Below are 22488 nucleotides of genomic sequence, written 5' to 3'. Positions count from 1 at the left end.
TGAATTAACAGAACACTCAGCAGTTTCTCAGAAAGCTTCTTTCCAGATATCATCTGAGGATATTTCCTTTTTCACCATAGCCCTCCATGGGCTTCCAAATATCACTTTGCCAATTCCACGAGAACTGTCTTAGCGAAAGGCTTCTTGAGGGGAAAGCTGTAACTCTGTGAGATGATTTCACAGAACACAAAAAGTTTCTCAGAAAGCTTCTTTCTCTTTGTTATCGGAGGATATTTCCTTTGGCCCTATAGTCTTCAATGGGATCCGAAATATCTGTTCTCAGATTCCACAGAAAGAAGGCTAGCAAAGAGATCCTCGACATACAGATGTAACTCTGTGAGATGAATTAACAGAACACTAAGCAGTTTCTCAGAAATCTTCTTTCCAGATTTCATCTGAGGATATTTCCTTTTTCACCATAGCCCTCTATGGGCTTCCAAATATCACTTTGACAATTCCACAAGAACTGTCTTAGCGAAAGGCTTCTTGAGGGGAAAGCTGTAACTCTGTGAGATGATTTCACAGAACACAAAGAAGTTTCTCAGAAAGCTTCTTTCTCTTTGTTATCGGAGGATATTTCCTTTGGCCCTATAGTCTTCAAAGGGATCCGAAATATCTGTTCTCAGATTCCACAGAAATAAGGCTAGCAAAGAGATCCACGAAATACAGATGTAACTCTGTGAGATGAATTAACAGAACACTCAGCAGTTTCTCAGAAATCTTCTTTCCAGATTTCATCTGAGGATATTTCCTTTTTCACCATAGCCCTCTATGGGCTTCCAAATATCACTTTGCCAATTCCACAAGAACTGTCTTAGCGAAAGGCTTCTTGAGGGGAAAGCTGTAACTCTGTGAGATGATTTCACAGAACACAAAGAAGTTTCTCAGAAAGCTTCTTTCTCTTTGTTATCGGAGGATATTTCCTTTGGCCCTATAGTCTTCAATGGGATCCGAAATATCTGTTCTCAGATTCCACAGAAATAAGGCTAGCAAAGAGATCCACGAAATACAGTTGTAACTCTGTGAGATGAATTAACAGAACACTAAGCAGTTTCTCAGAAAGCTTCTTTCCAGATTTCATCTGAGGATATTTCCTTTTTCACCATAGCCCTCTAAGGGCTTCCAAATATCACTTTGCCAATTCCACAAGAACTGTCTTTGCGAAAGGCTTCTTGAGGGGAAAGCTGTAACTCTGTGAGATGATTTCACAGAACACAAAGAAGTTTCTCAGAAAGCTTCTTTCTCTTTGTTATCGGAGGATATTTCCTTTGGCCCTATAGTCTTCAAAGGGATCCGAAATATCTGTCCTCAGATTCCACAGAAATAAGTCTAGCAAAGAGATCCACGAAATACACATGTAACTCTGTGAGATGAATTAACAGAACACTAAGCAGTTTCTCAGAAAGCTTCTTTGCAGATTTCATCTGAGGATATTTCCTTTTTCACCATAGCCCTCTATGGGCTTCCAAATATCACTTTGCCAATTCCACAAGAACTGTCTTAGCGAAAGGCTTCTTGAGGGGAAAGCTGTAACTCTGTGAGATGATTTCACAGAACACAAAGAAGTTTCTCAGAAAGCTTCTTTCTCTTTTTTATCGGAGGATATTTCCTTTGGCCCTATAGTCTTCAATGGGATACGAAATATCTGTTCTCAGATTCCACAGAAATAAGTCTAGCAAAGAGATCCACGAAATACAGATGAAACTCTGTGAGATGAATTAACAGAACACTAAGCAGTTTCTCAGAAAGCTTCTTTCCAGATTTCATCTGAGGATATTTCCTTTTTCACCATATCCCTCTAAGGGCTTCCAAATATCACTTTGCCAATTCCGCAAGAACTGTCTTTGCGAAAGGCTTCTTGAGGGGAAAGCTGTAACTCTGTGAGATGATTTCACAGAACACAAAGAAGTTTCTCAGAAAGCTTCTTTCTCTTTGTTATCGGAGGATATTTCCTTTGGCCCTATAGTCTTCAAAGGGATCCGAAATATCTGTTCTCAGATTCCACAGAAATAAGCCTAGCAAAGAGATCCACGAAATACAGATGTAACTCTGTGAGATGAATTAACAGAACACTCAGCAGTTTCTCAGAAAGCTTCTTTCCAGATTTCATCTGAGGATATTTCCTTTTTCACCATAGCCCTCTATGGGCTTCCAAATATCACTTTGCCAATTCCACAAGAATTGTCTTAGCGAAAGGCTTCTTGAGGGGAACGCGGTAACTCTGTGAGATGATTTCACAGAACACAAAGAAGTTTCTCAGTAAGCTTCTTTCTCTTTGTTATCGGAGGATATTTCCTTTGGCACTATAGTCTTCAAAGGAATCCGAAATATCTGTTCTCAGATTCCACAGAAATAAGTCTAGCAAAGAGATCCACGAAATACAGATGTAACTTTGTGAGATGAATTAATAGAACACTCAGCAGTTTCTCAGAAAGCTTCTTTCCAGATTTCATCTGAGGATATTTCCTTTTTCACCATAGCCCTCTATGGGCTTCCAAATATCACTTTGCCAATTCCACAAGAACTGTCTTAGCGAAAGGCTTCTTGAGGGGAAAGCTATAACTCTGTGAGATGATTTCACAGAACACAAAGAAATTTCTCAGAAAGCTTCTTTCTCTTTGTTATCGGAGGATATTTCCTTTGGCCCTATAGTCTTCAATGGGATCCGAAATATCTGTTCTCAGATTCCACAGAAATAAGGCTAGCAAAGAGATCCACGAAATACAGATGTAACTCTGTGAGATGAATTAACAGAACACTAAGCAGTTTCTCAGAAAGCTTCTTTCCAGATATCATCTGAGGATATTTCCTTTTTCACCATAGCCCTCTATGGGCTTCCAAATATCACTTTGCCAATTCCACGAGAACTGTCTTAGCGAAATGCTTCTTGAGGGAAAAGCTGTAACTCTGTGAGATGATTTCACAGAACACAAAAAGTTTCTCAGAAAGCTTCTTTCTCTTTGTTATCGGAGGATATTTCCTTTGGCCCTATAGTCTTCAATGGGATCCGAAATATCTGTTCTCAGATTCCACAGAAAGAAGGCTAGCAAAGAGATCCTCGACATACAGATTTAACACTGTGAGATGAATTAACAGAACACTAAGCAGTTTCTCAGAAAGCTTCTTTCCAGATTTCATCTGAGGATATTTCCTTTTTCACCATAGCCCTCTATGGGCTTCCAAATATCAGTTTGCCAATTCCACAAGAACTGTCTTAGCGAAAGGCTTCTTGCGGGGAAAGCTGTAACTCTGTGAGATGATTTCACAGAACACAAAGAAGTTTCTCAGAAAGCTTCTTTCTCTTTGTTATCGGAGGATATTTCCTTTGGCCCTATAGTCGTCAAAGGGATCCGAAATATCTGTTCTCAGATTCCACAGAAATAAGGCTAGCAAAGAGATCCACGAAATACAGATGTAACTCTGTGAGATGAATTAACAGAACACTCAGCAGTTTCTCAGAAAGCTTCTTTCCAGATTTCATCTGAGGATATTTCCTTTTTCACCATATCCCTCTAAGGGCTTCCAAATATCACTTTGCCAATTCCGCAAGAACTGTCTTTGCGAAAGGCTTCTTGAGTGGAAAGCTGTAACTCTGTGAGATGATTTCACAGAACACAAAGAAGTTTCTCAGAAAGCTTCTTTCTCTTTGTTATCGGAGGATATTTCCTTTGGCCCTATAGTCTTCAAAGGGATCCGAAATATCTGTTCTCAGATTCCACAGAAATAAGGCTAGCAAAGAGATCCACGAAATACAGATGTAACTCTGTGAGATGAATTAACAGAACACTCAGCAGTTTCTCAGAAAGCTTCTTTCCAGATTTCATCTGAGGATATTTCCTTTTTCACCATAGCCCTCTATGGGCTTCCAAATATCACTTTGCCAATTACACGAGAACTGTCTTAGCGAATGCTTCTTGAGGGGAAAGCGGTAACTCTGTGAGATGATTTCACAGAACACAAAGAAGTTTCTCAGAAAGCTTCTATCGCTTTGTTATCGGAGGATATTTCCTTTGGCCCTATAGTCTTCAATGGGATCCGAAATATCTGTTCTCAGATTCCACAGAAATAAGGCTAGCAAAGAGATCCACGAAATACAGATGTAACTCTGTGAGATGAATTAACAGAACACTAAGCAGTTTCACAGAAAGCTTCTTTCCAGATTTCATCTGAGGATATTTCCTTTTTCACCATAGCCCTCTCAGGGCTTCCAAATATCACTTTGCCAATTCCACAAGAACTGTCTTAGCGAAAGGCTTCTTGAGGGGAAAGCTGTAACTCTGTGAGATGATTTCACAGAACACAAAGAAGTTTCTCAGTAAGCTTTTTTCTCTTTGTTATCGGAGGATATTTCCTTTGGCACTATAGTCTTCAAAGGGATCCGAAATATCTGTTCTCAGATTCCACAGAAATAAGTCTAGCAAAGAGATCCACGAAATACAGATGTAACTCTGTGAGATGAATTAATAGAACACTCAGCAGTTTCTCAGAAAGCTTCTTTCCAGATTTCATCTGAGGATATTTCCTTTTTCACCATAGCCCTCTATGGGCTTCCAAATATCACTTTGACAATTCCACAAGAACTGTCTTAGCGAAAGGCTTCTTGAGGGGAAAGCTATAACTCTGTGAGATGATTTCACAGAACACAAAGAAATTTCTCAGAAAGCTTCTTTCTCTTTGTTATCGGAGTATATTTCCTTTGGCCCTATAGTCTTCAATGGGATCCGAAATATCTGTTCTCAGATTCCACAGAAATAAGGCTAGCAAAGAGATCCACGAAATACAGATGTAACTCTGTGAGATGAATTAACAGAACACTAAGCAGTTTCTCAGAAAGCTTCTTTCCAGATATCATCTGAGGATATTTCCTTTTTCACCATAGCCCTCTATGGGCTTCCAAATATCACTTTGCCAATTCCACGAGAACTGTCTTAGCGAAATGCTTCTTGAGGGGAAAGCTGTAACTCTGTGAGATGATTTCACAGAACACAAAAAGTTTCTCAGAAAGCTTCTTTCTCTTTGTTATCGGAGGATATTTCCTTTGGCCCTATAGTCTTCAATGGGATCCGAAATATCTGTTCTCAGATTCCACAGAAAGAAGGCTAGCAAAGAGATCCTCGACATACAGATGTAACTCTGTGAGATGAATTAACAGAACACTAAGCAGTTTCTCAGAAAGCTTCTTTCCAGATTTCATCTGAGGATATTTCCTTTTTCACCATAGCCCTCTATGGGCTTCCAAATATCAGTTTGCCAATTCCACAAGAACTGTCTTAGCGAAAGGCTTCTTGCGGGGAAAGCTGTAACTCTGTGAGATGATTTCACAGAACACAAAGAAGTTTCTCAGAAAGCTTCTTTCTCTTTGTTATCGGAGGATATTTCCTTTGGCCCTATAGTCGTCAAAGGGATCCGAAATATCTGTTCTCAGATTCCACAGAAATAAGGCTAGCAAAGAAATCCACGAAATACAGATGTAACTCTGTGAGATGAATTAACAGAACACTCAGCAGTTTCTCAGAAAGCTTCCTTCGAGATTTCATCTGAGGATATTTCCTTTTTCACCCTAGACCTCTATGGGCTTCCAAATATCACTTTGCCAATTCCACAAGAACTGTCTTAGCGAAAGGCTTCTTGAGGGGAAAGCTGTAACTCTGTGAGATGATTTCACAGAACACAAAGAAGTTTCTCAGAAAGCTTCTTTCTCTTTGTTTTCGGAGGATATTTCCTTTGGCCATATAGTCTTCAATGGGATCCGAATTATCTGTTCTCAGATTCCACAGAAATAAGTCTAGCAAAGAGATCCACGAAATACAGATGTAACTCTGTGAGATGAATTAACAGAACACTCAGCAGTTTCTCAGAAAGCTTCCTTCCAGATTTCATCTGAGGATATTTTCTTTTTCACCATAGCCCTCTATGGGCTTCCAAATATCACTTTGCCAATTCCACGAGAACTGTCTTAGCGAAAGGCTTCTTGAGGGGAAAGCTGTAACTCTGTGAGATGATTTCACAGAACACAAAGAAGTTTCTCAGAAAGCTTCTTTCTCTTTGTTATCGGAGGATATTTCCTTTGGCCCTATAGTCTTCAACGGGATCCGAAATATCTATTCTCAGATTCCACAGAAATAAGGCTAGCAAAGAGATCCACGAAATACAGATGTAACTCTGTGAGATGAATTAACAGAACACTAAGCAGATTCACAGAAAGCTTCTTTCCAGATTTCATCTGAGGATATTTCCTTTTTCACCATAGCCCTCTATGGGCTTCCAAATATCACTTTGCCAATTCCACAAGAACTGTCTTAGCGAAAGGCTTCTTGAGGGGAAAGCTGTAACTCTGTGAGATGATTTCACAGAACACAAAGAAGTTTCTCAGAAAGCTTCTTTCTCTTTGTTATCGCCGGATATTTCCTTTGGCCCTATAGTCTTCAATGGGATCCGAAATATCTGTTCTCAGATTCCAAAGAAATAAGGCTAGCAAAGAGATCCACGAAATACAGATGTAACTCTGTGAGATGAATTAACAGAACACTCAGCAGTTTCTCAGAAAGCTTCTTTCCAGATTTCATCTGAGGATATTTCCTTTTTCACAATAGCCCTCTAGAGGTTGAAAATATCACTTTGCCAATTCCACAAGAACTGTCTTAGCGAAAGGCTTCTTGAGGGGAAAGCTGTAACTCTGTGAGATGATTTCACAGAACACAAAGAAGTTTCTCAGAAAGCTTCTTTCTCTTTGTTATCGGAGGATATTTCCTTTGGCCCTATAGTCTTCAATGGGATCCGAAATATCTGTTCTCAGATTCCACAGAAATAAGGCTAGCAAAGAGATCCACGAAATACAGATGTAACTCTGTGAGATGAATTAACAGAACACTAAGCAGTTTCTCAGAAAGCTTCTTTCCAGATTTCATCTGAGGATATTTCCTTTTTCACCATAGCCCTCTAAGGGCTTCCAAATATCACTTTGCCAATTCCACAAGAACTCTCTTTGCGAAAGGCTTCTTGAGGGGAAAGCTGTAACTCTGTGAGATGATTTCACAGAACACAAAGAAGTTTCTCAGAAAGCTTCTTTCTCTTTGTTATCGGAGGATATTTCCTTTGGCCCTATAGTCTTCAAAGGGATCCGAAATATCTGTTCTCAGATTCCACAGAAATAAGGCTAGCAAAGAGATCCACGAAATACAGATGTAACTCTGTGAGATGAATTAACAGAACACTCAGCAGTTTCTCAGAAAGCTTCTTTCCAGATTTCATCTGAGGATATTTCCTTTTACACCATTGCCCTCTATGGGCTTCCAAATATCACTTTGCCAATTCCACAAGAACTGTCTTAGCGAAAGGCTTCTTGAGGGGAAAGCGGTAACTCTGTGAGATGATTTCACAGAACACAAAGAAGTTTCTCAGAAAGCTTCTATCTCTTTGTTATCAGAGGATATTTCCTTTGGCCCTATAGTCTTCAATGGGATCCGAAATATCTGTTCTCAGATTCCACAGAAATAAGGCTAGCAAAGAGATCCACGAAATACAGATGTAACTCTGTGAGATGAATTAACAGAACACTAAGCAGTTTCTCAGAAAGCTTCTTTCCAGATTTCATCTGAGGATATTTCCTTTTTCACCATAGCCCTCTAAGGGCTTCCAAATATCACTTTGCCAATTCCACAAGAACTGTCTTAGCGAAAGGCTTCTTGAGGGGAAAGCTGTAACTCTGTGAGATGATTTCACAGAACACAAAGAAGTTTCTCAGTAAGCTTCTTTCTCTTTGTTATCGGAGGATATTTCCTTTGGCACTATAGTCTTCAAAGGGATCCGAAATATCTGTTCTCAGATTCCACAGAAATAAGTCTAACAAAGAGATCCACGAAACACAGATGTAACTCTGTGAGATGAATTAACAGAACACTCAGCAGTTTCTCAGAAAGCTTCTTTCCAGATTTCATCTGAGGATATTTCCTTTTTCACCATAGCCCTCTATGGGCTTCCAAATATCACTTTGCCAATTCCACAAGAACTGTCTTAGCGAAAGGCTTCTTGAGGGGAAAGCTGTAACTCTGTGAGATGATTTCACAGAACACAAAGAAATTTCTCAGAAAGCTTCTTTCTCTTTGTTATCGGAGGATATTTCCTTTTGCCCTATAGTCTTCAATGGGATCCGAAATATCTGTTCTCAGATTCCACAGAAATAAGGCTAGCAAAGAGATCCACGAAATACAGATGTAACTCTGTGAGATGAATTAACAGAACACTAAGCAGTTTCTCAGAAAGCTTCTTTCCAGATATCATCTGAGGATATTTCCTTTTTCACCATAGCCCTCCATGGGCTTCCAAATATCACTTTGCCAATTCCACGAGAACTGTCTTAGCGAAATGCTTCTTGAGGGGAAAGCTGTAACTCTGTGAGATGATTTCACAGAACACAAAAAGTTTCTCAGAAAGCTTCTTTCTCTTTGTTATCGGAGGATATTTCCTTTGGCCCTATAGTCTTCAATGGGATCCGAAATATCTGTTCCCAGATTCCTCAGAAAGAAGGCTAGCAAAGAGATCCTCGACATACAGATGTAACTCTGTGAGATGAATTAACAGAACACTAAGCAGTTTCTCAGAAAGCTTCTTTCCAGATTTCATCTGAGGATATTTCCTTTTTCACCATAGCCCTCTATGGGCTTCCAAATATCACTTTGCCAATTCCACAAGAACTGTCTTAGCGAAAGGCTTCTTGCGGGGAAAGCTGTAACTCTGTGAGATGATTTCACAGAACACAAAGAAGTTTCTCAGAAAGCTTCTTTCTCTTTGTTATCGGAGGATATTTCCTTTGGCCATATAGTCTTCATTGGGATCCGAATTATCTGTTCTCAGATTCCACAGAAATAAGTCTAGAAAAGAGATCCACGAAATACAGATGTATCTCTGTGAGGTGAATTAACAGAACACTCAGCAGTTTCTCAGAAAGCTTCCTTCCAGATTTCATCTGAGGATATTTCCTTTTTCACCATAGCCCTCTATGGGCTTCCAAATATCACTTTGCCAATTCCACAACAACTGTCTTAGCGAAAGGCTTCTTGAGGGGAAACCTGTAACTCTGTGAGATGATTTCACAGAACACAAAGAGGTTTCTCAGAAAGCTTCTTTCTCCTTGTTATCGGAGGATATTTCCTTTGGCACCATAGTCTTCAATGGGATCCGAAATATCTGTTCTCAGATTCCAAAGAAATAAGGCTAGCAAAGAGATCCACGAAATACAGATGTAACTCTGTGAGATGAATTAACAGAACACTAAGCAGTTTCTCAGAAAGCTTCTTTCCAGATTTCATCTGAGGATATTTCCTTTTTAACCATAGACCTCTAGGGGCTTCCAAATATCACTTTGCCAATTCCACAAGAACTGTCTTAGCGAAAGGCTTCTTGAGGGGAAAGCTGTAACTCTGTGAGATGATTTCACAGAACACAAAGAAGTTTCTCAGAAAGCTTCTTTCTCTTTGTTATCGGAGGATATTTCCTTTGGCCCTATAGTCTTCAATGGGATCCGAATTATCTGTTCTCAGATTCCACAGAAATAAAGCTAGCAAAGAGATCCACGAAATACAGATGTAACTCTGTGAGATGAATTAACAGAACACTCAGCAGTTTCTCAGAAAGCTTCCTTCCAGATTTCATCTGAGGATATTTCCTTTTTCACCCTAGCCCTCTATGGGCTTCCAAATATCACTTTGCCAATTCCACAAGAACTGTCTTAGAGAAAGGCTTCTTGAGGGGAAAGCTGTAACTCTGTGAGATGATTTCACAGAACACAAAGAAGTTTCTCAGAAAGCTTCTTTCTCTTTGTTATCGGAGGATATTTCCTTTGGCCCTATAGTCTTCAAGGGCATCAGAAATATCTGTTCTCAGATTTCACAGAAATAAGTCTAGCAAAGAGATCCACGAAATACAGATGTAACTCTGTGAGATGAATTAACAGAACACTAAGCAGTTTCACAGAAAGCTTCTTTCCAGATTTCATCTGAGGATATTTCCTTTTTCACCATAGCCCTCTATGGGCTTCCAAATATCACTTTGCCAATTCCACAAGAACTGTCTTAGCGAAAGGCTTCTTGAGGGGAAAGCTGTAATACTGTGTGATGATTTCACAGAACACAAAGAAGTTTCTCAGAAAGCTTCTTTCTCTTTGTTATCGGAGGATATTTCCTTTGGCCCTATAGTCTTCAATGGGATCCTAAATATCTGTTCTCAGATTCGAAAGAAATAAGGCTAGCAAAGAGATACACGAAATACAGATGTAACTCTGTGAGATGAATTAACAGAACACTAAACAGTTTTTCAGAAAGCTTCTTTCCAGATTTCATCTGAGGATATTTCCTTTTTCACCATAGCCCTCAATGGGCTTCCAAATATCGCTTTGCCAATGGCAGAAGAACTGTCTTAGCGAAAGGCTTCTTGAGGGGAAAGCTGTAACTCTGTGAGATGATTTCACAGAACACAAAGAAGTTTCTCAGTAAGCTTCTTTCTCTTTGTTATCGGAGGATATTTCCTTTGGCACTATAGTCTTCAAAGGAATCCGAAATATCTGTTCTCAGATTCCACAGAAATAAGTCTAGCAAAGAGATCCACGAAATACAGATGTAACTTTGTGAGATGAATTAATAGAACACTCAGCAGTTTCTCAGAAAGCTTCTTTCCAGATTTCATCTGAGGATATTTCCTTTTTCACCATAGCCCTCTATGGGCTTCCAAATATCACTTTGCCAATTCCACAAGAACTGTCTTAGCGAAAGGCTTCTTGAGGGGAAACCTGTAACTCTGTGAGATGATTTCACAGAACACAAAGAGGTTTCTCAGAAAGCTTCTTTCTCCTTGTTATCGGAGGATATTTCCTTTGGCACCATAGTCTTCAATGGGATCCGAAATATCTGTTCTCAGATTCCAAAGAAATAAGGCTAGCAAAGAGATCCACGAAATACAGATGTAACTCTGTGAGATGAATTAACAGAACACTAAGCAGTTTCTCAGAAAGCTTCTTTCCAGATTTCATCTGAGGATATTTCCTTTTTAACCATAGACCTCTAGGGGCTTCCAAATATCACTTTGCCAATTCCACAAGAACTGTCTTAGCGAAAGGCTTCTTGAGGGGAAAGCTGTAACTCTGTGAGATGATTTCACAGAACACAAAGAAGTTTCTCAGAAAGCTTCTTTCTCTTTGTTATCGGAGGATATTTCCTTTGGCCCTATAGTCTTCAATGGGATCCGAATTATCTGTTCTCAGATTCCACAGAAATAAAGCTAGCAAAGAGATCCACGAAATACAGATGTAACTCTGTGAGATGAATTAACAGAACACTCAGCAGTTTCTCAGAAAGCTTCCTTCCAGATTTCATCTGAGGATATTTCCTTTTTCACCCTAGCCCTCTATGGGCTTCCAAATATCACTTTGCCAATTCCACAAGAACTGTCTTAGAGAAAGGCTTCTTGAGGGGAAAGCTGTAACTCTGTGAGATGATTTCACAGAACACAAAGAAGTTTCTCAGAAAGCTTCTTTCTCTTTGTTATCGGAGGATATTTCCTTTGGCCCTATAGTCTTCAAGGGCATCAGAAATATCTGTTCTCAGATTTCACAGAAATAAGTCTAGCAAAGAGATCCACGAAATACAGATGTAACTCTGTGAGATGAATTAACAGAACACTAAGCAGTTTCACAGAAAGCTTCTTTCCAGATTTCATCTGAGGATATTTCCTTTTTCACCATAGCCCTCTATGGGCTTCCAAATATCACTTTGCCAATTCCACAAGAACTGTCTTAGCGAAAGGCTTCTTGAGGGGAAAGCTGTAATACTGTGTGATGATTTCACAGAACACAAAGAAGTTTCTCAGAAAGCTTCTTTCTCTTTGTTATCGGAGGATATTTCCTTTGGCCCTATAGTCTTCAATGGGATCCTAAATATCTGTTCTCAGATTCGAAAGAAATAAGGCTAGCAAAGAGATACACGAAATACAGATGTAACTCTGTGAGATGAATTAACAGAACACTAAGCAGTTTCTCAGAAAGCTTCTTTCCAGATTTCATCTGAGGATATTTCCTTTTTCACCATAGCCCTCAATGGGCTTCCAAATATCGCTTTGCCAATGGCAGAAGAACTGTCTTAGCGAAAGGCTTCTTGAGGGGAAAGCTGTAACTCTGTGAGATGATTTCACAGAACACAAAGAAGTTTCTCAGTAAGCTTCTTTCTCTTTGTTATCGGAGGATATTTCCTTTGGCACTATAGTCTTCAAAGGAATCCGAAATATCTGTTCTCAGATTCCACAGAAATAAGTCTAGCAAAGAGATCCACGAAATACAGATGTAACTTTGTGAGATGAATTAATAGAACACTCAGCAGTTTCTCAGAAAGCTTCTTTCCAGATTTCATCTGAGGATATTTCCTTTTTCACCATAGCCCTCTATGGGCTTCCAAATATCACTTTGCCAATTCCACAAGAACTGTCTTAGCGAAAGGCTTCTTGCGGGGAAAGCTGTAACTCTGTGAGATGATTTCACAGAACACAAAGAAGTTTCTCAGAAAGCTTCTTTCTCTTTGTTATCGGAGGATATTTCCTTTGGCCCTATAGTCGTCAAAGGGATCCGAAATATCTGTTCTCAGATTCCACAGAAATAAGGCTAGCAAAGAGATCCACGAAATACAGATGTAACTCTGTGAGATGAATTAACAGAACACTCAGCAGTTTCTCAGAAAGCTTCTTTCCAGATTTCATCTGAGGATATTTCCTTTTTCACCATATCCCTCTAAGGGCTTCCAAATATCACTTTGCCAATTCCGCAAGAACTGTCTTTGCGAAAGGCTTCTTGAGGGGAAAGCTGTAACTCTGTGAGATGATTTCACAGAACACAAAGAAGTTTCTCAGAAAGCTTCTTTCTCTTTGTTATCGGAGGATATTTCCTTTGGCCCTATAGTCTTCAAAGGGATCCGAAATATCTGTTCTCAGATTCCACAGAAATAAGGCTAGCAAAGAGATCCACGAAATACAGATGTAACTCTGTGAGATGAATTAACAGAACACTCAGCAGTTTCTCAGAAAGCTTCTTTCCAGATTTCATCTGAGGATATTTCCTTTTTCACCATAGCCCTCTATGGGCTTCCAAATATCACTTTGCCAATTCCACGAGAACTGTCTTAGCGAATGCTTCTTGAGGGGAAAGCGGTAACTCTGTGAGATGATTTCACAGAACACAAAGAAGTTTCTCAGAAAGCTTCTATCTCTTTGTTATCGGAGGATATTTCCTTTGGCCCTATAGTCTTCAATGGGATCCGAAATATCTGTTCTCAGATTCCACAGAAATAAGGCTAGCAAAGAGATCCACGAAATACAGATGTAACTCTGTGAGATGAATTAACAGAACACTAAGCAGTTTCACAGAAAGCTTCTTTCCAGATTTCATCTGAGGATATTTCCTTTTTCACCATAGCCCTCTCAGGGCTTCCAAATATCACTTTGCCAATTCCACAAGAACTGTCTTAGCGAAAGGCTTCTTGAGGGGAAAGCTGTAACTCTGTGAGATGATTTCACAGAACACAAAGAAGTTTCTCAGTAAGCTTTTTTCTCTTTGTTATCGGAGGATATTTCCTTTGGCACTATAGTCTTCAAAGGGATCCGAAATATCTGTTCTCAGATTCCACAGAAATAAGTCTAGCAAAGAGATCCACGAAATACAGATGTAACTCTGTGAGATGAATTAATAGAACACTCAGCAGTTTCTCAGAAAGCTTCTTTCCAGATTTCATCTGAGGATATTTCCTTTTTCACCATAGCCCTCTATGGGCTTCCAAATATCACTTTGACAATTCCACAAGAACTGTCTTAGCGAAAGGCTTCTTGAGGGGAAAGCTATAACTCTGTGAGATGATTTCACAGAACACAAAGAAATTTCTCAGAAAGCTTCTTTCTCTTTGTTATCGGAGTATATTTCCTTTGGCCCTATAGTCTTCAATGGGATCCGAAATATCTGTTCTCAGATTCCACAGAAATAAGGCTAGCAAAGAGATCCACGAAATACAGATGTAACTCTGTGAGATGAATTAACAGAACACTAAGCAGTTTCTCAGAAAGCTTCTTTCCAGATATCATCTGAGGATATTTCCTTTTTCACCATAGCCCTCTATGGGCTTCCAAATATCACTTTGCCAATTCCACGAGAACTGTCTTAGCGAAATGCTTCTTGAGGGGAAAGCTGTAACTCTGTGAGATGATTTCACAGAACACAAAAAGTTTCTCAGAAAGCTTCTTTCTCTTTGTTATCGGAGGATATTTCCTTTGGCCCTATAGTCTTCAATGGGATCCGAAATATCTGTTCTCAGATTCCACAGAAAGAAGGCTAGCAAAGAGATCCTCGACATACAGATGTAACTCTGTGAGATGAATTAACAGAACACTAAGCAGTTTCTCAGAAAGCTTCTTTCCAGATTTCATCTGAGGATATTTCCTTTTTCACCATAGCCCTCTATGGGCTTCCAAATATCAGTTTGCCAATTCCACAAGAACTGTCTTAGCGAAAGGCTTCTTGCGGGGAAAGCTGTAACTCTGTGAGATGATTTCACAGAACACAAAGAAGTTTCTCAGAAAGCTTCTTTCTCTTTGTTATCGGAGGATATTTCCTTTGGCCCTATAGTCGTCAAAGGGATCCGAAATATCTGTTCTCAGATTCCACAGAAATAAGGCTAGCAAAGAAATCCACGAAATACAGATGTAACTCTGTGAGATGAATTAACAGAACACTCAGCAGTTTCTCAGAAAGCTTCCTTCGAGATTTCATCTGAGGATATTTCCTTTTTCACCCTAGACCTCTATGGGCTTCCAAATATCACTTTGCCAATTCCACAAGAACTGTCTTAGCGAAAGGCTTCTTGAGGGGAAAGCTGTAACTCTGTGAGATGATTTCACAGAACACAAAGAAGTTTCTCAGAAAGCTTCTTTCTCTTTGTTTTCGGAGGATATTTCCTTTGGCCATATAGTCTTCAATGGGATCCGAATTATCTGTTCTCAGATTCCACAGAAATAAGTCTAGCAAAGAGATCCACGAAATACAGATGTAACTCTGTGAGATGAATTAACAGAACACTCAGCAGTTTCTCAGAAAGCTTCCTTCCAGATTTCATCTGAGGATATTTTCTTTTTCACCATAGCCCTCTATGGGCTTCCAAATATCACTTTGCCAATTCCACGAGAACTGTCTTAGCGAAAGGCTTCTTGAGGGGAAAGCTGTAACTCTGTGAGATGATTTCACAGAACACAAAGAAGTTTCTCAGAAAGCTTCTTTCTCTTTGTTATCGGAGGATATTTCCTTTGGCCCTATAGTCTTCAATGGGATCCGAAATATCTATTCTCAGATTCCACAGAAATAAGGCTAGCAAAGAGATCCACGAAATACAGATGTAACTCTGTGAGATGAATTAACAGAACACTAAGCAGATTCACAGAAAGCTTCTTTCCAGATTTCATCTGAGGATATTTCCTTTTTCACCATAGCCCTCTATGGGCTTCCAAATATCACTTTGCCAATTCCACAAGAACTGTCTTAGCGAAAGGCTTCTTGAGGGGAAAGCTGTAACTCTGTGAGATGATTTCACAGAACACAAAGAAGTTTCTCAGAAAGCTTCTTTCTCTTTGTTATCGCCGGATATTTCCTTTGGCCCTATAGTCTTCAATGGGATCCGAAATATCTGTTCTCAGATTCCAAAGAAATAAGGCTAGCAAAGAGATCCACGAAATACAGATGTAACTCTGTGAGATGAATTAACAGAACACTCAGCAGTTTCTCAGAAAGCTTCTTTCCAGATTTCATCTGAGGATATTTCCTTTTTCACAATAGCCCTCTAGAGGTTCCAAATATCACTTTGCCAATTCCACAAGAACTGTCTTAGCGAAAGGCTTCTTGAGGGGAAAGCTGTAACTCTGTGAGATGATTTCACAGAACACAAAGAAGTTTCTCAGAAAGCTTCTTTCTCTTTGTTATCGGAGGATATTTCCTTTGGCCCTATAGTCTTCAATGGGATCCGAAATATCTGTTCTCAGATTCCACAGAAATAAGGCTAGCAAAGAGATCCACGAAATACAGATGTAACTCTGTGAGATGAATTAACAGAACACTAAGCAGTTTCTCAGAAAGCTTCTTTCCAGATTTCATCTGAGGATATTTCCTTTTTCACCATAGCCCTCTAAGGGCTTCCAAATATCACTTTGCCAATTCCACAAGAACTGTCTTTGCGAAAGGCTTCTTGAGGGGAAAGCTGTAACTCTGTGAGATGATTTCACAGAACACAAAGAAGTTTCTCAGAAAGCTTCTTTCTCTTTGTTATCGGAGGATATTTCCTTTGGCCCTATAGTCTTCAAAGGGATCCGAAATATCTGTTCTCAGATTCCACAGAAATAAGGCTAGCAAAGAGATCCACGAAATACAGATGTAACTCTGTGAGATGAATTAACAGAACACTCAGCAGTTTCTCAGAAAGCTTCTTTCCAGATTTCATCTGAGGATATTTCCTTTTACACCATTGCCCTCTATGGGCTTCCAAATATCACTTTGCCAATTCCACAAGAACTGTCTTAGCGAAAGGCTTCTTGAGGGGAAAGCGGTAACTCTGTGAGATGATTTCACAGAACACAAAGAAGTTTCTCAGAAAGCTTCTATCTCTTTGTTATCAGAGGATATTTCCTTTGGCCCTATAGTCTTCAATGGGATCCGAAATATCTGTTCTCAGATTCCACAGAAATAAGGCTAGCAAAGAGATCCACGAAATACAGATGTAACTCTGTGAGATGAATTAACAGAACACTCAGCAGTTTCTCAGAAAGCTTCTTTCCAGATTTCATCTGAGGATATTTCCTTTTTCACAATAGCCCTCTAGAGGTTCCAAATATCACTTTGCCAATTCCACAAGAACTGTCTTAGTGAAAGGCTTCTTGAGGGGAAAGCTGTAACTCTGTGAGATGATTTCACAGAACACAAAGAAGTTTCTCAGAAAGCTTCTTTCTCTTTGTTATCGGAGGATATTTCCTTTGGCCCTATAGTCTTCAATGGGATCCGAAATATCTGTTCTCAGATTCCACAGAAATAAGGCTAGCAAAGAGATCCACGAAATACAGATGTAACTCTGTGAGATGAATTAACAGAACACTAAGCAGTTTCTCAGAAAGCTTCTTTCCAGATTTCATCTGAGGATATTTCCTTTTTCACCATAGTCCTCTAAGGGCTTCCAAATATCACTTTGCCAATTCCACAAGAACTGTCTTTGCGAAAGGCTTCTTGAGGGGAAAGCTGTAACTCTGTGAGATGATTTCACAGAACACAAAGAAGTTTCTCAGAAAGCTTCTTTCTCTTTGTTATCGGAGGATATTTCCTTTGGCCCTATAGTCTTCAAAGGGATCCGAAATATCTGTTCTCAGATTCCACAGAAATAAGGCTAGCAAAGAGATCCACGAAATACAGATGTAACTCTGTGAGATGAATTAACAGAACACTCAGCAGTTTCTCAGAAAGCTTCTTTGAAGATTTCATCTGAGGATATTTCCTTTTACACCATTGCCCTCTATGGGCTTCCAAATATCACTTTGCCAATTCCACAAGAACTGTCTTAGCGAAAGGCTTCTTGAGGGGAAAGCGGTAACTCTGTGAGATGATTTCACAGAACACAAAGAAGTTTCTCAGAAAGCTTCTATCTCTTTGTTATCAGAGGATATTTCCTTTGGCCCTATAGTCTTCAATGGGATCCGAAATATCTGTTCTCAGATTCCACAGAAATAAGGCTAGCAAAGAGATCCACGAAATACAGATGTAACTCTGTGAGATGAATTAACAGAACACTAAGCAGTTTCTCAGAAAGCTTCTTTCCAGATTTCATCTGAGGATATTTCCTTTTTCACCATAGCCCTCTAAGGGCTTCCAAATATCACTTTGCCAATTCCACAAGAACTGTCTTAGCGAAAGGCTTCTTGAGGGGAAAGCTGTAACTCTGTGAGATGATTTCACAGAACACAAAGAAGTTTCTCAGTAAGCTTCTTTCTCTTTGTTATCGGAGGATATTTCCTTTGGCACTATAGTCTTCAAAGGGATCCGAAATATCTGTTCTCAGATTCCACAGAAATAAGTCTAACAAAGAGATCCACGAAACACAGATGTAACTCTGTGAGATGAATTAACAGAACACTCAGCAGTTTCTCAGAAAGCTTCTTTCCAGATATCATCTGAGGATATTTCCTTTTTCACCATAGCCCTCCATGGGCTTCCAAATATCACTTTGCCAATTCCACGAGAACTGTCTTAGCGAAATGCTACTTGAGGGGAAAGCTGTAACTCTGTGAGATGATTTCACAGAACACAAAAAGTTTCTCAGAAAGCTTCTTTCTCTTTGTTATCGGAGGATATTTCCTTTGGCCCTATAGTCTTCAATGGGATCCTAAATATCTGTTCTCAGATTCCACAGAAAGAAGGCTAGCAAAGAGATCCCTGACATACAGATGTAACTCTGTGAGATGAATTAACAGAACACTAAGCAGTTTCTCAGAAAGCTTCTTTCCAGATTTCATCTGAGGATATTTCCTTTTTCACCATAGCCCTCTATGGGCTTCCAAATATCACTTTGCCAATTCCACAAGAACTGTCTTAGCGAAAGGCTTCTTGAGGGGAAAGCTGTAACTCTGTGAGATGATTTCACAGAACACAAAGAAGTTTCTCAGAAAGCTTCTTTCTCTTTGTTATCGGAGGATATTTCCTTTGGCCCTATAGTCCTCAAAGGGATCCGAAATATCTGTTCTCAGATTCCACAGAAATAAGGCTAGCAAAGAGATCCACGAAATACAGATGTAACTCTGTGAGATGAATTAACAGAACACTCAACAGTTTCTCAGAAAGCTTCCTTCGAGATTTCATCTGAGGATATTTCCTTTTTCACCCTAGCCCTCTATGGACTTCCAAATATCACTTTGCCAATTCCACAAGAACTGTCTTAGCGAAAGGCTTCTTGAGGGGAAAGCTGTAACTCTGTGAGATGATTTCACAGAACACAAAGAAGTTTCTCAGAAAGCTTCTTTCTCTTTGTTATCGGAGGATATTTCCTTTGGCCCTATAGTCTTCAAGGGCATCCGAAATATCTGTTCTCAGATTTCACAGAAATAAGTCTAGCAAAGAGATCCACGAAATACAGATGTAACTCTGTGAGATGAATTAACAGAACACTAAGCAGTTTCACAGAAAGCTTCTTTCCAGATTTCATCTGAGGATATTTCCTTTTTCACCATAGCCCTCTCAGGGCTTCCAAATATCACTTTGCCAATTCCTCAAGAACCGTCTTAGCGAAAGGCTTCTTGAGGGGAAAGCTGTAACTCTGTGAGATGATTTCACAGAACACAAAGAAGTTTCTCAGTAAGCTTCTTTCTCTTTGTTATCGGAGGATATTTCCTTTGGCACTATAGTCTTCAAAGGGATCCGAAATATCTGTTCTCAGATTCCACAGAAATAAGTCTAGCAAAGAGATCCACGAAATACAGATGTAACTCTGTGAGATGAATTAATAGAACACTCAGCAGTTTCTCAGAAAGCTTCTTTCCAGATTTCATCTGAGGATATTTCCTTTTTCACCATAGCCCTCTATGGTCTTCCAAATATCACTTTGCCAATTCCACAAGAACTGTCTTAGCGAAAGGCTTCTTGAGGGGAAAGCTATAACTCTGTGAGATGATTTCACAGAACACAAAGAAATTTCTCAGAAAGCTTCTTTCTCTTTGTTATCGGAGGATATTTCCTTTGGCCCTATAGTCTTCAATGGGATCCGAAATATCTGTTCTCAGATTCCACAGAAATAAGTCTAGCAAAGAGATCCACGAAATACAGATGTAACTCTGTGAGATGAATTAACAGAACACTCAGCAGTTTCTCAGAAAGCTTCCTTCCAGATTTCATCTGAGGATATTTCCTTTTTCACCATAGCCCTCTATGGGCTTCCAAATATCACTTTGCCAATTCCACGAGAACTGTCTTAGCGAAAGGCTTCTTGAGGGGAAAGCTGTAACTCTGTGAGATGATTTCACAGAACACAAAGAAGTTTCTCAGAAAGCTTCTTTCTCTTTGTTATCGGAGGATATTTCCTTTGGCCCTATAGTCTTCAATGGGATCCGAAATATCTATTCTCAGATTCCACAGAAATAAGGCTAGCAAAGAGATCCACGAAATACAGATGTAACTCTGTGAGATGAATTAACAGAACACTAAGCAGATTCACAGAAAGCTTCTTTCCAGATTTCATCTGAGGATATTTCCTTTTTCACCATAGCCCTCTAAGGGCTTCCAAATATCACTTTGCCAATTCCACAAGAACTGTCTTAGCGAAAGGCTTCTTGAGGGGAAAGCTGTAACTCTGTGAGATGATTTCACAGAACACAAAGAAGTTTGTCAGAAAGCTTCTTTCTCTTTGTTATCGGCGGATATTTCCTTTGGCCCTATAGTCTTCAATGGGATCCGAAATATCTGTTCTCAGATTCCAAAGAAATAAGGCTAGCAAAGAGATCCACGAAATACAGATGTAACTCTGTGAGATGAATTAACAGAACACTCAGCAGTTTCTCAGAAAGCTTCTTTCCACATTTCATCTGAGGATATTTCCTTTTTCACAATAGCCCTCTAGAGGTTCCAAATATCACTTTGCCAATTCCACAAGAACTGTCTTAGTGAAAGGCTTCTTGAGGGGAAAGCTGTAACTCTGTGAGATGATTTCACAGAACACAAAGAAGTTTCTCAGAAAGCTTCTTTCTCTTTGTTATCGGAGGATATTTCCTTTGGCCCTATAGTCTTCAATGGGATCCGAAATATCTGTTCTCAGATTCCACAGAAATAAGGCTAGCAAAGAGATCCACGAAATACAGATGTAACTCTGTGAGATGAATTAACAGAACACTAAGCAGTTTCTCAGAAAGCTTCTTTCCAGATTTCATCTGAGGATATTTCCTTTTTCACCATAGCCCTCTAAGGGCTTCCAAATATCACTTTGCCAATTCCACAAGAACTGTCTTTGCGAAAGGCTTCTTGAGGGGAAAGCTGTAACTCTGTGAGATGATTTCACAGAACACAAAGAAGTTTCTCAGAAAGCTTCTTTCTCTTTGTTATCGGAGGATATTTCCTTTGGCCCTATAGTCTTCAAAGGGATCCGAAATATCTGTTCTCAGATTCCACGGAAATAAGGCTAGCAAAGAGATCCACGAAATACAGATGTAACTCTGTGAGATGAATTAACAGAACACTCAGCAGTTTCTCAGAAAGCTTCTTTGAAGATTTCATCTGAGGATATTTCCTTTTACACCATTGCCCTCTATGGGCTTCCAAATATCACTTTGCCAATTCCACAAGAACTGTCTTAGCGAAAGGCTTCTTGAGGGGAAAGCGGTAACTCTGTGAGATGATTTCACAGAACACAAAGAAGTTTCTCAGAAAGCTTCTATCTCTTTGTTATCAGAGGATATTTCCTTTGGCCCTATAGTCTTCAATGGGATCCGAAATATCTGTTCTCAGATTCCACAGAAATAAGGCTAGCAAAGAGATCCACGAAATACAGATGTAACTCTGTGAGATGAATTAACAGAACACTAAGCAGTTTCTCAGAAAGCTTCTTTCCAGATTTCATCTGAGGATATTTCCTTTTTCACCATAGCCCTCTAAGGGCTTCCAAATATCACTTTGCCAATTCCACAAGAACTGTCTTAGCGAAAGGCTTCTTGAGGGGAAAGCTGTAACTCTGTGAGATGATTTCACAGAACACAAAGAAGTTTCTCAGTAAGCTTCTTTCTCTTTGTTATCGGAGGATATTTCCTTTGGCACTATAGTCTTCAAAGGGATCCGAAATATCTGTTCTCAGATTCCACAGAAATAAGTCTAACAAAGAGATCCACGAAACACAGATGTAACTCTGTGAGATGAATTAACAGAACACTCAGGAGTTTCTCAGAAAGCTTCTTTCCAGATTTCATCTGCGGATATTTCCTTTTTCACCATAGCCCTCTATGGGCTTCCAAATATCACTTTGCCAATTCCACAAGAACTGTCTTAGCGAAAGGCTTCTTGAGGGGAAAGCTGTAACTCTGTGAGATGATTTCACAGAACACAAAGAAATTTCTCAGAAAGCTTCTTTCTTTTTGTTATCGGAGGATATTTCCTTTTGCCCTATAGTCTTCAATGGGATCCGAAATATCTGTTCTCAGATTCCACAGAAATAAGGCTAGCAAAGAGATCCACGAAATACAGATGTAACTCTGTGAGATGAATTAACAGAACACTAAGCAGTTTCTCAGAAAGCTTCTTTCCAGATATCATCTGAGGATATTTCCTTTTTCACCATAGCCCTCCATGGGCTTCCAAATATCACTTTGCCAATTCCACGAGAACTGTCTTAGCGAAATGCTACTTGAGGGGAAAGCTGTAACTCTGTGAGATGATTTCACAGAACACAAAAAGTTTCTCAGAAA

The sequence above is a fragment of the Macaca fascicularis genome, chromosome 19 (genome assembly GCF_037993035.2).
Source record: "Macaca fascicularis isolate 582-1 chromosome 19, T2T-MFA8v1.1".
Taxonomy (NCBI): domain Eukaryota; kingdom Metazoa; phylum Chordata; class Mammalia; order Primates; family Cercopithecidae; genus Macaca; species Macaca fascicularis.
This window is presented reverse-complemented; position numbering follows the sequence as displayed.